Source organism: Papaver somniferum, unplaced genomic scaffold (genome assembly GCF_003573695.1).
Source record: "Papaver somniferum cultivar HN1 unplaced genomic scaffold, ASM357369v1 unplaced-scaffold_128, whole genome shotgun sequence".
Lineage (NCBI taxonomy): Eukaryota > Viridiplantae > Streptophyta > Magnoliopsida > Ranunculales > Papaveraceae > Papaver > Papaver somniferum.
In genome coordinates, this window is record NW_020621936.1 from 13,448,811 (window position 1) to 13,463,715 (window position 14,905).

A 14,905-nucleotide genomic window follows, 5' to 3' on the forward strand; every position below is an offset into this window, starting at 1 on the left:
TACTGGTGTATCCTACAATTTTTACTTCATTACATATACAAACAACCAAATAAACAAATCAATCAATCAAATAAATCTTTTAATCATTGATAGCTTTTAATGATTAAGATTTATCTCACAACCCAACCCAATTCTAAACTAATCTAGTTCACTAACTGTCACTGGATATTTCTATCTTTTCCCATATAAGATCTAATAGTGAGCTCTGATACCAACACTTGTAGCGCCCCTAAGCTAGCAGCTGACTAATCCAAGAGATTAACTAAATGAAGAGGCACTAAAAATCTAAATCCTTTACTTAAACCTTCAGTTTAGAAATCTGTTACAAAATTTAACCAAATAACTAGCCCCTCTGTGAAATATATATACAAGAACTCCTCTCAAATGATATATATACAATAGTCATTTGGTTTACAAAGAGAATATACAACGTAGTAAACATAACAGAAGTTAACCAACTAACGAACTCAACACTTCGACGCATCCGTCGTGCAACTCTCGTCTGTCTCTGAAACTGAAAGTGGGAATGGGTGAGAACATCATCCCTAAAAGGGGTGCCCCGTAGGAGTAACATTTAACTTTTAAGTAATCATTGACATGATCTGGAATACAATACATGTTTTCACGAAAAGTAAAAGACAACCAAACCACTAACATAAACAATCATGTATATGGACCTAAACTCTCTTTTTAGTTTCTGCGGTGACATTTACACACCTGATAACTTTCTGTGGTGACATTTACACACCGTAATACTGATGGTCGTTACCACCCTAGATAGTCTGTGGGTGAATGTACACACCCGTAATATTGATGCCAATTCCACACCGAATAAAGCACAAAAATAAAATAATGAAGGAGCGTATCCGACATACCATAGTTGGAAATTCTCATTTCCCAAAGACAATCATAAAGACAAACAAAGCATTACAATTCTTTTCCAAGCAATGGAAAGATTAAAAGAATCAACAATATTTTCGGAATTTAAAATAAACAATGCATGGAATACACAATCAGGAAATACATGAGTTTGTTAAACAAAGAGTTTTATAAAAGAAACAACAACAATGGTTACAAAAGAGTTAAAGTATTCCCACCTCTTTTGATGACAAGCCACGCCTACCTCGAGATCCATGATCCACTGGTTCATCTTTTGAATCGATCGTTGTTAATACAGACTAACTGTTAATCACACAAGCACTCTAGAATTTATCCAAAAGAATCATACAAGGCTCATACAAAGTCTATCTAATGGTTCTAAGTCCATTTATGACTTTACACCTTTTTATTATCTATCTTTAATTCATAAGGGTTTACTAATCCATTTGGGTTGATTCTATAGTCCCTTTAATTCATAAGGGTTTACTAATCCAATTGGGTTGATTCTATAGTCCATTAGATATGTCTTATGAACATCTACAACTTTGTAGAAGGAACCAAATGCTAAATCAGACTATAAGTGGTCCAAATATCAAACAAGGAAAACTAATCCTAAGCAAAAGCCCACTTAACAAGCCCATTAAACGAAGGTCCAATCCACTAGTCAACTAACGGTATCTAACGGTCGTCTAAGTCAACTAACAGTCAACGGTATACTAAGTCAAGTCCATTGGTCAAGGCCAAAAGGGTCAACTGAGTCAAATCGGGTCAAGGGTCTAACTCAGGTCAAGTCAGGGAAAATCGGTGAGTCGTCTCAGTCCACAAGACTGATTCAGGTTATACAAACCAAGGCCCTTGCACAGGCCAAACTCTAAACTTTACAGTCCAAAATCCTATTCTAAACTTCATTTTAAACAATCACAACAATACAATTCTGAAATTAAACTTCATATTCGAATTACAAATACAACTACAGCCTACCTGCAGTTCAGCAGTTCCAAGCTTTACATCAAACACTAACAACAATCAACACCAAACTCAACTATAGTCACCTGCAGGTCTAACTAACAATTCAACCTCAAACAGATTTCATACTTCATTCCCCATTGTGCATCTTCTCAGCTCAAATCTAGGTTTCTAACATCCTTGTTCACCTCTAGCACCTTTCCAATACACACTCTTGTCTGCCATCATCCACATACTAGTCTCCAACTTCAGTCCCATTTATTTTACAAAACCATTACTTGTATCTCCTCTGATCTTAACAACACCAGCACCTAGTTTCTATACCTCCACCAGCCACTCATATCCCCTGTAACTTCAGCAGCACCATTTCAACTTATAACTCAACCCAACAATCTCTAATCCATTCTCAACCTTCAGCCAAACTGAACTCTTCAACTTCTAAACTACAACCACCTAACTCAGATCCATTACAGCCCCTACCTGCACTCCATAACTTTATAATTCTGCACAGACAACACCACTATACCCATCCGTATCATTATCTCAAAACTCAAGTCTTCATGGTACATCATTGCAACTATTCTTTCTCAGAACCAACAACTCCAACTTCTAAATATCCATTAAACACTTACTTCAGTTTAATCAACTCAACACCATTCTTCAAATTACTGTTCAATATCCTAATTTCACATACATCAATACAACATAAACTATTTCCCTGTAGTTCAAATCCTGTAATCACTCATTCATCCAACCCATAACAACAATAACATTATCACATTCCTTAAAACTCATCATATTCTTCATCTATATCAGATTATGCATAATTCAATTTCAATTACTGTAATCAAGCAACATCGGACTTACTCAGATATTAGCCTTAAATTCATCAATCTCCAAACACGCATCCTTGATCAACCTCATCAGCGATTCTCAGCAAAATCCCAAAACAATCTTCAAATCCTGTATTTTCTAATTCTGAGTTCAAAAGATAATTCTAACTTCTCATATCAACCATACACAGCCTTTAATTTCTCCTTAATCAACTCCACTCTAATTTCCAATAAATTCAGAACCCTAATTCTAATTTGGGGAAGAACATGAGGAACTGAAATCCAAATTAAACCCATGCAACCATTACTACTTCATACCTGATGAAAACCCATCTGAAATCTCCCCTTTAAAACCTCAATTTCATCTTCAAACTTATATTCTGAATTTCTTATAAACCCTAATTCTTTGATTCCTCTCTAAAACAAATTCAGAACTTCAATTATACCTCAACCCTTTTTGTTATTCCACCAGAAGCAACCCAAATCACCTCTCAGTTCACCTAAGGACTCGGATTCAATTCACAGAAACCCCAGCTCTTTGATTCTTCAATTCATCTTCAAAACCCTAAATCTGCTCCATAAAATATCAGTACAACTCTCAACTCTTTATCAACACCAGCAGCAAGTTCTACTTCATACGATCTTCATCATAGATTGATTCTCTCAATCAAAATCTCTAGTTTTCTATGAAACACTCGCAGAAGAAGAAGAACTGAGAAGAAGGGGAAAGAAGAAAGAAGAATAGAAAAGAACAGAGAATGGGTTATGTTCTCGATCTGGAGATAAGGCCGACCCAATTTGCTGAGACACCCGCTCGCTTCGACACGTGCAGCCCCAAGGGTAATATCCAAAATTACTATTTTATCCTCTGAAAACAAATTGATAAATCTTCATGTGTCTTCACCCAGCGTCCGAATGACGGGTGCGAATAGTCTATTCCGCGTAACTTTTCGAGATCTATCAAACGAAAAATGGAATATGTGATTCTGATTTTTGTTTTAGAATATGTGATTCTGATTTTTGTTAAATTGATTTTATGAAGACTAAACCTATTAGGCATTTATGTTCATTTTCTATCCCAAGAGTTTGAATTGAGTTTTTAAACTAGCCCATTAGCTGTTTAAAACAACTACCCGGAGCTACTTCTAGGTATCCTTCTTAGCTTATTCGTTTATTTTTGAATTTGGGGACCAAATTATTTTTTTAGGAGGTGATGGTGTAACGATACTAAAATCTCATTTTAACTCTGGAAACGAACTCAAACCATTTGAGTGGAAAGTTAGAACTGGATAGTGTGTGCCTGCGATCCTAATATAGGGTGTGATGGCTGTGGTGAGTGCCCCTAAATTTTAGGATGGTGTTTTTAACTTAATGAATTACCCCTTAGTTGTGTTAGGGTGCAAAATTAGTAGATACAAATGCAATGGAGAAGTCTAGAAAATATATTTTCTCGCGTGATTACCACGTGAGGGACATGAGAAGCAAGTTAGGGAAAGTATTCTCTCTTTATTATTTGTTTATTTTCTTTTCAGAAACATTTTTGAATGCAAACAAAACACCCCTTCTTGTTCTTCTCGGTTCTTCCACCCTATACTTCTTCTTCTCTCATATAATTTCTTCCACTGATTTCATTTCAAAATGATCTCAAGCAAAGGAAAGATTTGTGGCTTTTAAATCCGAAGTGGAGATTCCATCATGGGCTAATTTTTTTTTCTTACACAAAGGTAGGGGGTTCTTTCTTTTACTTCCTTCTCTTTTTTTTGAACTGAACTATGAATTTTGTTTGTGTTAATCAGTCTTTTGGCAAATGTTCAATTAAATTTTGTTTGTTGAATGCGATTTCATTTGGGTTACATAAATATTGATTTTTTTCTTTTACTTTGCATGTGTGCATATTTCTACTACTTGATTGAAGAGATTTGTTTTATAAATTCCCTTCAAATATGTTTTAGAATATGTGATTCTGATTTTTGTTAAATTGATTTTATGAAGACTAAACCTATTAGGCATCTATGTTCATTTTCTATCCAAAATTAGGAGTTTGAATTGAGTTTCTAAACTAGCCCATTGGCTGTTTGTGAAAATGACTAAATGAATATTATTTCATTTTAGTATCATGCATGATACCATGTTTTGATCTACATATACACGACAGTAACCATGATTTTGTATCTATTTTTCTTTCTTCCTAAACCACCGTTTCGGTTAAATAAATCACCCTATGGATTTGTTTGAACGTGATACCATTTTGGTTATGCCTTCTCAAGTTTTACTTTTGATATCTCTTTTGACTTATACATTTCCTTCTTATACTTTTCCCCTTTTACTCATTTGTTTTCTCAAACATCAAATGTTAAAAGAAAATGACAGCACTGTGTCATGCATGTGAACTATTTACCTCCGATTTATGGTTTACTAACTAATCCTTTTTTTTTTTCCCAATTTGTATCTAATGTTACTGTCCACTCATGCATATACTAGTTACTTACGTTTTAATCTCTTCCTCTCTTGATTTAAATATGTTAAATTATTGAACTTAAGGATTTTTATGTAAAGGAATTGAAAATGTACAAATTGCCTTATTTTACTGTTGCTTAGATGCTTGGTTTGCTATCAGCTACGATGTTGTTGTTTGTTTTCACAGCTCCATTAATTGTATCACTTATGTTTTCTCTCTCTCTTTTCGGATGAATTATGTGCATGATTTACTCTGTATTATGGATTTGGTTTGGCTTAAATTCCCTTGGTGTACAGACTGTATTTAAAGTTTGGTATTTTACTTGGCGCCGACTTTTGGTAAGTTGTGCCCTCGTTGCTCTTGAATCTTGAGAAGTGGTTCCCGTTTCGGAAATTCATTTGAGATTTGCTGCCAGTAAGAACCAGAAAGCTATACCTTAGGAACGTCGGGCCTAAGCGACACTCCACCACCTCGGTGGCAACCCGGAAGATCGTTACGACAACGATGGCTGGTACCCAGAACTACCCTGACGGTGGCACTGGCCATGAGAATAATAGAGTAAATGTTATTTGCGGCTCTGAATTTTTTTGTGATCTACATTTGCTTAAGATTTACATTTCTGCATTTTTATTTAACTGCTTCTCTTGTCTATTTATTCATGTTCGGCGCTCGCACTGCGTTTTTTTGTTATACCCTCTACTGGGCATTCGCTCACCCCGTTTTGTTTTGTTTTTCCCCCCTCAGAGTACGAAGAGAAGTTGGAGCAGTAAGCCGGGCAGAGCTTACGGGAATCTTTTAGCGCCATGAGAGTTAGTATTTTGTAAGTCTATGATATTGTATATCACAGGGGTATCTGGGTAGTTAGTTTTTGCTTTAGTTTCATGTCGCTTTGTCGAATTTTTTGCTGTGTAGATGTTGGGACCTTGTGTTGGATCCTTATATGGTTTGTAACTGAAAAATAAGGTCTGATTTTGCGTGTATATATACAGCATACAGAACCTTCTTTTCTCTTTGGTATATGGGCATATCTTCATTTACATAATAGTAACTTCTTAGAACTCATTTTAGTTGAACCTTAATATACTAGCAGGTCCCCCTTTGCATATTTCTATCTATTTGGAGCACCATTCATGTATGCTTAATTTTTTAGTAGTTAGATGAACATAAATGATGGTGGGAAATGTTGTGTATTTACTGTCATTTTAAGAAAATGGTGTATTTGGATTTCACTGTGTAAACATTATGTTTTCCATGATTCATTTTGGGTTCATACTTGTGCACATGTTCCTTTATAAATTTTATATGTTTTAAATTAGTACTACTACCCACTTGGAATTTCTTTACTGGCAGGTCTTATTTTACATACCACTATCTGTAACTTTTCTTTTGTTGTCAAATTTATCGGCAAATGTAGGTCATGTAGTATAGAACATTTTGTCTTTAAACTACGGTGTACTTTAGTGTACTGTGCACATATACACTGCCTTAGAGTCATTTGGGTCTTTTTTTAAAACTTTAAACTAAGTTATTAAGTTCATTTTCTTTATGAATTTCATCTAGTTAGTTAAGAACTGCGTTTTATCCTAAAGTAAAGTTATGGAATGAATGATTTTCTTTACATTTCATTTCGTGATCAAAAACTGATTTTTGTAAAATGTCTAATAAGATGGTATATATATGTGTTTTCGATCCATCTTTGGTAGTACCCACAATATTAAAACATTGTAAGGATATTTTTCAGTTCTTTCACGTTGTTGGAGCTGCAACCATTGTACTTTCATCTCTTGTTTCTATTTTTGCTTCTTGGCCTTGAAAATTTTATTGTTGTTGAGTGTATAAAATGAATGAATAGTAATACATTTCATCTTTATGCTATTTTCCTTTTTCTTTTCTTTTTCGAGTGACGGACATGGGGGTTTGGCCTTGATGGGCGGGTTGAAATCCAACCCGTTGGAAGGACAAATTTACCTGTCCGTTACAGTTTGGTATCAGAGCAGTCCCAATTCATTTGGGACTGTGAGTCTTGTACTTAGTTATTTTTCGGTGCCGTGTACTTGATTTTAAGACGTAAACAAATTGTTTTGACTTGTATCGTCCAATGGTTCCATTTCGGTTTTGATAAATGGAGGGTTGTTTTCGGTTTTTTCGAATTGCTTTGGGGCTGGGGAAAACTATCAAGATACCGTGATATACATATCTTTTTTTGTGTTAGTAATGTACATTACTAACCAGTTGTGAATCTAACGCATTTTCTGTTTTGAAGATATCTTGGTGTGCGAAATCTGTTGACTCGAGCTTTGCACGTAAGAAGAACCTGAACAAACCTTGAGAACAATTTAGAACAACAGGTAGGTTCGATTGTGACTGACATTTATGTTTTAGAGACTGTGGGAAGTCGAGTGCCGACGAAGAATCTAAGAATTCTCTGGGAATTAGGGAAGTTAGGGAATATGAGTGGATATCGGTGAATCAGACTACAATGTATTGTACTGAGAAGAGGGTCTATTTATGACAGCGTATGGAAACTGTGTATTCGTCAAGGTGAGAAATAGGAAGTGATAAGCCCTTCGATTCGAGGAACGAGAAGACGAGACGAATCTGTAGAACGCATCATTTTTTTTTGCTCATCTTAGTAAGGCGACAAAATTATGGGTACGGCAGAAGGCGTTTTAGCGGTTAGATTTTGTTAATCATTTTTCAGAAACTTTGCATGGGTTACAATCGAAGAGAGAGGTCTGCCTTGTGATTGAAGTATGTTGCAGACTCATCACATAGAGAGACCTGCAACTGTATGACGACGTACCTTACGTGGGAAACCCTCGCAATGATGAAAGTAGTATGGAGACATCCCCCTTTTGAAGACGCAACTTGGGAGTCAAGCCTGACGTGCAAAACAACTACCCGAAGCTACTTCTAGGTATCCTTCTTAGCTTCTTCGTTTATTTTTGAATTTGGGGACCAAATTCTTTTTTTAGGAGTTGATGGTGTAACGACACTAAAATCTCATTTTAACTCTGGAAACGAACTCAAACCATTTGAGTGGAAAGTTAGAATTGGATAGTGTGTGCCTGCGATCCTAATATAGGGTGCGATGGCCATGGTGAGTGCCCCTAAATTTTAGGATGGGTGTTTTTAACTTAATGAATTACCCCTTAGTTGTGTTAGGGTGCAAAATTAGTAGATACAAATGCAATGGAGAAGTCTAGAAAATATATTTTCTCGCGTGATTGCCACGTGAGGGACATGAGAAGCAAGTTAGGGAAAGTATTCTCTCTTTATTATTTGTTTATTTTCTTTTCAGAAACATTTTTAAATGCAAACAAAACACCCCTTCTTGTTCTTCTCGGTTCTTCCACCCTATACTTCTTCTTCTCTCATATAACTTCTTCCACTGATTTCATTTCAAAATGATCTCAAGCAAAGGAAAGATTTGTGGCTTTTAAATCTGAAGTGGAGATTCCATCATGGGCTAAATTTTTTTTCTTACACAAAGGTAGGGGGTTCTTTCTTTTACTTCCTTCTCTTGTTTTTGAACTAAACTGTGAATTTCGTTTGTGTTAATCAGTCTTTTGGCAAATGTTCAATTAAATTTTGTTTGTTGAATGCGATTTCATTTGGGTTACATAAATATTGATTTTTTTCTTTTACTTTGCATGTGTGCATATTTCTACTACTTGATTGAAGAGATTTGTTTTATAAACTCCCTTCAAATATGTTTTAGAATATGTGATTCTGATTTTTGTTAAATTGATTTTATGAAGACTAAACCTATTAGGCATCTATGTTCATTTTCTATCCAAAATTAGGAGTTTGAATTGAGTTTCTAAACTAGCCCATTGGCTGTTTGTGAAAATGACTAAATGAATATTATTTCATTTTAGTATCATGCATGACACCAAGTTTTGATCTACATATACAAGACAGTAACCATGATTGTGTATCTATTTTTCTTTCTTCCTAAACCACCGTTTCGGTTAAATAAATCACCCTATGGATTTGTTTGAACGTGATACCATTTTGGTTATGCCTTCTCAAGTTTTACTTTTGATATCTCTTTTGACTTATACATTTCCTTCTAATACTTTTCCCCTTTTACTCATTTGTTTTCTCAAACATCAAATGTTAAAAGAAAATGACAGCACTGTGTCATGCATGTGAACTATTTACCTCCGATTTATGGTTTACTAACTAATCCTTTTTTTCCCAATTTGTAACTAATGTTACTGTCCACTCATGCATATACTATTTACTTATGTTTTAATCTCTTCCTCTCTTGATTTAAATATGTTAAATTATTGAACTTAAGGCTTTTTATGTAAAGGAAATGAAAATGTACAAATTGCCTTATTTTACTGTCGCTTAGATGCTTGGTTTGCTATCAGCTACGATGTTGTTGTTTGTTTTCACAACTCCATTAATTGTATCACTTCTGTTCTCTCTCTTTTCGGATGAATTATGTGCATGATTTACTCTGTATTATGGATTTGGTTTGGCTTAAATTCCCTTGGTATATGGACTGTATTTAAAGTTTGGTATTTTACTTGGCGCGGGCTTTTGGTAGGTTCTGCCCTCGTTTCTCTTGACTCTTGAGAAGTGGTTCCCGTTTCGGAAATTCATTTGAGATTTGCTTCCAGTAACAACTGGAAAGCTCTACTTTAGAAACGTCGGGCCTAAGTGGAACCCCACCACCTCGGTGGCAACCCGGAAGATCGTTGCGGCAACGATGGCTGGTAACCAGAACTACCCTGACGGTGGCACTGGCCATGAGAATAGTAAAGTAAATGTTATTTGCGACTCTGAATTTTTTTGTGATCTACATTTGCTTAAGATTTACATTTCTGCATTTTTATTTAACTGCTTCTCTTGTCTATTTATTCATGTTCGGCACTCGCACTGCGGTTTTTTTGTTATACCCTCTACTGGGCATTTGCTCACCCCGTTTTGTTTTGTTTTGTTTTGTTTTTCCCCCTTTAGAATACAAAGAGAAGTTGGAGCAGTAAGTCGAGCAGAACTTACGAGATCTATGATATTGTATATCACAGGGATATTTGGGTAGTTAGTTTTTGCTTTAGTCTCATGTCGCTTTGTCAAATTTTTTGCTGTGCAGATGTTGGGACCTTGTGTTGGATCCTTATATGGTTTGTAACTGAAAAATAAGGTCTGATTTTGCGTGTATATGTACGGCACACAAAACCTTCTTTTCTCTCGTTGGTATATGGGCATATCTTCATTTACATACTAGTATCTTCTTAGAACTCATAATAGTTGAACCTTAATGTACTAGCAGGTCCCCCTTGCATATTTCTATCTATTTGCAGCACCACTCATGTATGCTTAATTTTTGAGTAGTTAGATGAACATAAATGATGATGGGAAATGTTGTGTATTGACTGTCATTTTAAGTAAATGGTGTACTTGGACTTCACTGTGTAAACATTATGTTTTCCATGATTCACTTTGGGTTCATACTTGTGCACATGTTCCTTTATAAATTTTATATGTTTTAAATTAGTACTACTACCCACTTGGGATTTCTTTACTGGCAGGTCTTATTTTACATACCACTATCTGTAACTTTTCTTTTGTTGTCAAATTTATCGGCAAATGTAGGTCACGTAGTATAGAACATTTTGTTTTTAAACTACGGTGTACTTTAGTGTACTGTGCACATATACACTGCCTTAGAGTCATTTGGGTCTTGTTTAAAACTTTAAACTAAGTTTTTAAGTTCGTTTTCTTTACGAATTTCATCTGGCTAGTTAAGAACTGTGTTTTATCCTAAAGTAAAGTTATGGAATGAATGATTTTCTTTACATTTCATTTCGTGATCAAAAACTGATTTTTGTAAAGTGTCTAGTAAGATGGTATATATATGTGTTTTCGATCCATCTTTGGTACCCATAATATTAAAGCGTTGTAAGGATATTTTCAGTTCTTTCACGTTGTTGGAGCTGCAACTATTGAAATTTCATCTCTTGTTTCTATTTTTGCTTCTTGGCCTAGAAAATTTTATTGTTGTTGAGTTTATAAAATGATTGAATAGTAATAAATTTCATATTTATGCTATTTTCCTTTTTCTTTTCTTCTTCGAGTGACGGACATGGGGGTTTGGCCTTGCTAGGCGGGTTGAAATCCAACTTGTTGGACAAATTTACTTGTCCGTTACAATATATATGTGAGAAACTGATCCTAGTACCTAGTCAACCGAACTTTTGGGAAGCTAGTGTGACTATGCACAGTACTCACATGGAGGTAGAACCGAAACTTGTTTTGTAGAACCGTAAACCCATGATTGTGATTGAATGTTGGTTTGATCAATCACATAGTTTTTGAAAGTCAGATGAACCAATTCTAAACTTGTTTGTAAGTGTGGCAAATCGGTTTCAAGGTTGTAAGTGTGAAAGAGAACTTACAAAGTTAAGATGTTGACAAACTTTGAACACGTGCTATGGATGTTTATTTCTATAATTGTTCAAAGATATTCCTTAACGGCTAAGGGAAGAGAATCCCAGGATCGAAACATAAGTAAGTTAAGAATTTTTTAATTAAGGTTATTAATTTCATTTTGTAGGGAAATTACAGAATTAGTAATGTGCATTTACTAATTAGATTTTCCGAGTGATTTCGATCGTTATTTTTGAACAGAGCATTTCCAGGAATTATAAAAACCGAATCTGTACTATTATGAATATCTTGAGAATATTTTCGGTTTTGGAAATTCCTTGGTGTCCAAACTTCCTTGTCTATAAATACACGAAGTTTTCCTTTCTAGCAAACTAATCCTTCGTAACAACAGACTTCCTCTTTTGTCTTTTTACTGGTGTAGCCGCCTATCGGAGAGGAGAGTAACCTAATTAGGTGAAATCTCTTACGACCGCTCGTTTTAAAGTCTTCTTTGGGATTGAGAAACTCTAGCGCGACCCGTTGGTGGGAAACTAGATAATTGCAGTTTATCTTTGTTTTCGATTGATTTGATTGACTAACGGTGGTTGAACTTTGATTGCACCTAGTTTGTTTATGCTTGAGAATCTTCTCTTCTGATATAAGATTCACTCAAACTAGTTCAAAGTTTCGACAGGGATCTTTGGACTGTTGTTAGTTCTAAAGATGATCTTGTGATAATCCATTGTTAACAGATTCTGTTCTGTGCGTGATTGATCACAAGAGATTCAAGTGATTGTGTGCAGGTTTTTATTGAAGATTTAAGAAGATTTGAAGACAAAGAAGATATTGGAGATCTGACTTGGGTTTTATAATCTTTGGTATGCACAATACTTGTTTCGGTAAAAGAGGATCCAATTAATAATCGGTTTATCCTTGTGGTAGATTGGCTTGATTAATTGAGTAGATCGGCATCAACACAGTTCTTCGGATTAAAGGTGTTGTTGGCTTAATCTTAAACAATTACCTTTGGGTGATTGAACATAAAATGGATCTAAGGACCCGACGAAGGAGTTTATGTTAAGATAAACGGAAGAATCTTTGTCCAACTCATATCACTTGGTTGAATAGAGTTTATACCAAACAGATTTGTTGTCCCTTTACTGTTTGGAATACGAATCAAAGGAATTGTTCCAAGTACGTGACTTATTCATAAGTCGGAGGCGTGGGAATACAGATAAGTGAACTATAGATTTAGTTACTTGGTCTCAACTATACGAAGTTAGGTGTAATTTTGTCTAGCGGTTTAATTATGAGAGTATTCAATTCTGGACTAGGTCCCGGGGTTTTTCTGCATTTGCGGTTTCCTCATTAACAAAATCTTGCTGTGTCATTTACTTTTATTTTCCGCATTATAATTGTTTTATTATAATTAAAGTAAATCACAAAAACGTTAATTCTTATTTACTTGATAAGCAATTCTATTGTGTTTGGTTAAGTCCGAACCTTTGTATCAAGTAAACATACTTCTTTGTTGTATTGTCTCGATCTCGTATCCATAAACGATCACACAAAGTGTGAACCGATTAGTTGTATTGTCTCGACTCAGTCCATAGACAATCACTTTCGGAGAAAGGACTTATAGGTAGGAAAAGTTTTAGCTTGAGGTATATTTGGGTACCCTCGCCCTTTCAACAGGAACCAATTGATAAACCAGACTTATATTCCCGTAAAACAGCCTAATATTATCAATCACCTCACAATAATCTTAATCGACGCAGCGAAAAAAGATATTGCGGAATCACAAACGATGAGACGAAGTGTTTGTGATTTCTTTTATATCTTGCCTATTGGAGATATCAATCTCAAGCCAATTATTACAATTGTACTCGTACGATAGGAATATCAAGATCATATCACACAACTACAAGAAAGTAGTATCGGTAGGGCTTCACAATCCCAATGAAGTCTTTAAGCCGTTAACCTGGTTTAGAAGAAGAAACCAAAGGTTAAAGGAGAATCGACTCTGGCTTAGCACAACTAGTATCACGCAGAAGGTGCGGGGATTAGGTTTCCCAGTTGCTAGAGTTCTTCCTTATATAGTCTTTCAAATCAGGGTTTGCAATCAATGTTAGCTTGGTAACAAAGCATTCAATATTCACCGTTAGATGAAAACCTGATTAGATTCAAGCTAATATATTCCAACTGTTAGATCGAAACTAGCTTGTTACACACAAATGAAATGCACGTTTCTAGGCTTGTGTAACCATACCCAAACTTGTACATTTGTTGGTTCAACAATAGTTAACCAAATGGTTAGCCGTATGATCACTTTCATATCAACCATATTCTTCTTCAACATAACTAGTTCAAGTGACTCAAATGAACTAGTTAGAGAGTTGTTCAATTGTAAGGAAATCTTATGTAACTACACAAGACACAATTGAAGCAAAAACGATTTGATTCACTCGAATCGGTTCATGAACTATATAGCCACAGTTTGAAATTTGCATTCCTTAGTTTATATAAGAATAAGTTCACAAACATCGTTTTTAGATATAACCTACTCAAGTTCGCGGACTGGGTTCGCGGACTTAAGTTCCCGGACGGAGTTCACAAACTCCAGCAGAATTTCTCGGGTCGAGAACTTCCGCCAGTTCGCGGACTTGGCCCACACCACTATTCCGGTTCTCTTGATCAACAAAGTTCTCAAACTTCGGTTCAAGGAATAAGGACTTATACATATATGTGTTTCCACAACAATGCTTATATCCTCCAATGGTTATATTATCTAAACTCTCATTTCAATCATTAAAACATTCTTAGAGGACGTTGATATTCTATAGTTGTTATTCACAAACTATTTTTAATCAAAGTAAGCAATTTTTAAAGTGATTGAAACTTTTCATGACTTTCGTCACTAGGTAAAGATGAACTTGGCTAAAGATAAAGCTTACCAACACATATTTCGAGAAATAGATAGGCGAGATAAACTCGGCTCGAAATAGCAAATGTGTATAACATAAGTCTATATAGCAAAACGACTTTTGTCTCTAGATAGGAGATAAATAGACTTTGGAGTGATAAATGATGAGTGCCAAATAATGTATATATTTATCCCTTTTTGTTGGCAATTTAACTCATCTTTTATGCATTAATTCTACATTTTACCCCATATTCTGTATTTTCATTGTTTTCAAGAATAAATATTTTTATTAATTAATTTTGCATTTTTAGGTAATAAATAAAGTTCGGATGAGTCGCGGAGCGAAAAGAGCAGAAAAGTAGTGAAAAGCCGGGAGAAATCACGCAAGGAAGCCGCGAAGAATGGTACGCACAACCTCATTTTCTACACACAAAAGCGCCTCCGTTCTCAGCCGTCAGATCA

The 14,905-nt window shown here is 35.2% G+C and overlaps 1 long non-coding RNA gene across 9 annotated transcripts; it reads left to right on the top strand.

Annotated features, from left to right (window-relative positions):
* Nucleotides 1-4,220: 4,220 nt before the first annotated feature.
* LOC113331992 lies at nt 4,221-10,561 on the top strand. 9 transcript variants are annotated; one of them, XR_003351277.1, is made up of 6 exons: nt 4,221-5,694; nt 5,881-5,956; nt 7,400-8,053; nt 8,555-8,629; nt 9,698-9,913; nt 10,111-10,561. It is a non-coding gene; the product is annotated as an uncharacterized LOC113331992 (long non-coding RNA). The 9 variants fall into 9 exon arrangements; XR_003351279.1 differs by having other exon boundaries at nt 5,881-5,945; XR_003351278.1 differs by having other exon boundaries at nt 4,221-5,945.
* Nucleotides 10,562-14,905: the final 4,344 nt, after the last annotated feature.